Source organism: Apium graveolens, chromosome 6 (genome assembly GCF_009905375.1).
Source record: "Apium graveolens cultivar Ventura chromosome 6, ASM990537v1, whole genome shotgun sequence".
Taxonomy (NCBI): Eukaryota; Viridiplantae; Streptophyta; class Magnoliopsida; order Apiales; family Apiaceae; genus Apium; species Apium graveolens.
In genome coordinates, this window is record NC_133652.1 from 219,749,473 (window position 1) to 219,750,467 (window position 995).

At 44.8% G+C, this 995-nt stretch overlaps 1 non-coding gene across 1 annotated transcript; it reads left to right on the forward strand.

Moving 5' to 3' along the window:
- The first annotated feature begins 493 nt into the window (after positions 1-493).
- Positions 494-600, forward strand: LOC141669746 (small nucleolar RNA R71). Its single transcript, XR_012554008.1, has one exon. It is a non-coding gene; the product is annotated as a small nucleolar RNA R71 (small nucleolar RNA).
- Positions 601-995: the final 395 nt, after the last annotated feature.

A 995-nucleotide genomic window follows, 5' to 3' on the forward strand; every position in this document is an offset into this window, starting at 1 on the left:
TTTACTCACGCCTTGCTGATATGGTTGCTGAATAGCATTCTGAGTATTGCTCTAGCTGAAATTGGGATGAATTCTGTTGTTAGGATGATAAGTAGCTGGCACAGGCTGCTGTGGTTGCTGATAATTATTCACATACTGAACAGATTCATTAACAAGAGAACACTGATCCGTAGCATGAGAACATGCACAAAGCTCACAGACCATAGCTATCTGATTGACTCCATAGGTGGCTAAAGAATCAACCTTCAAAGATAGCGCTTGGAGCTGCGCTACAATAGCTGTAGCTGCATCAACTTCCAGAATACCTGCTACCTTCCCAGGCATCATCCTTTGAGTTGGGTTTTGATGCTCATTTGCAGCTATAGTTTCAATAAGATTATAAGCCTCAGTATAGCTTTTGGCCCACAAGGCGCCTCCAGCTGCTGCATCGAGCATTGGCCGAGATTGGGCCCCCAAACCATTATGGAAACCAGTGATCACCATCCAGTCAGGCATACCATGATGTGGACACTTTCTTAACATCTCCTTGTAGCGCTCCCAAGCTTCGCACATAGATTCTGTTGGTTGCTGCGCAAACTGAGTAAGAGCACTCCTCATAGCTGCAGTCTTCGCCATTGGATAGAACTTCACCAGAAACTTTTGCGCAAGATCTTGCCAAGTAGTGATGGACCCAGCTGGTTCAGCATGTAACCAGTTCTTAGCTTTATCCCTCAAAGAGAATGGGAAAAGCCTCAGCTTGATAGCTTCATCAGTCACACCATTATATTTGAAAGTACTACAGATCTCGACAAAATTCCTGATGTGCATGTTGGGGTCTTCAGTCGCAGCACCTCCGAAAGAAACAGAATTCTGCACCATCTGAATAGTGTCCGGCTTGATTTCAAAAGTGTTAGCCTGAATAGTCGGATGAAGGATGCTTGACTGAATGTCATCAATTTTAGGCCGAGAAAAGTCCATAAGAGCTGGATCTGCCGGAACTATACGATCACCCATGA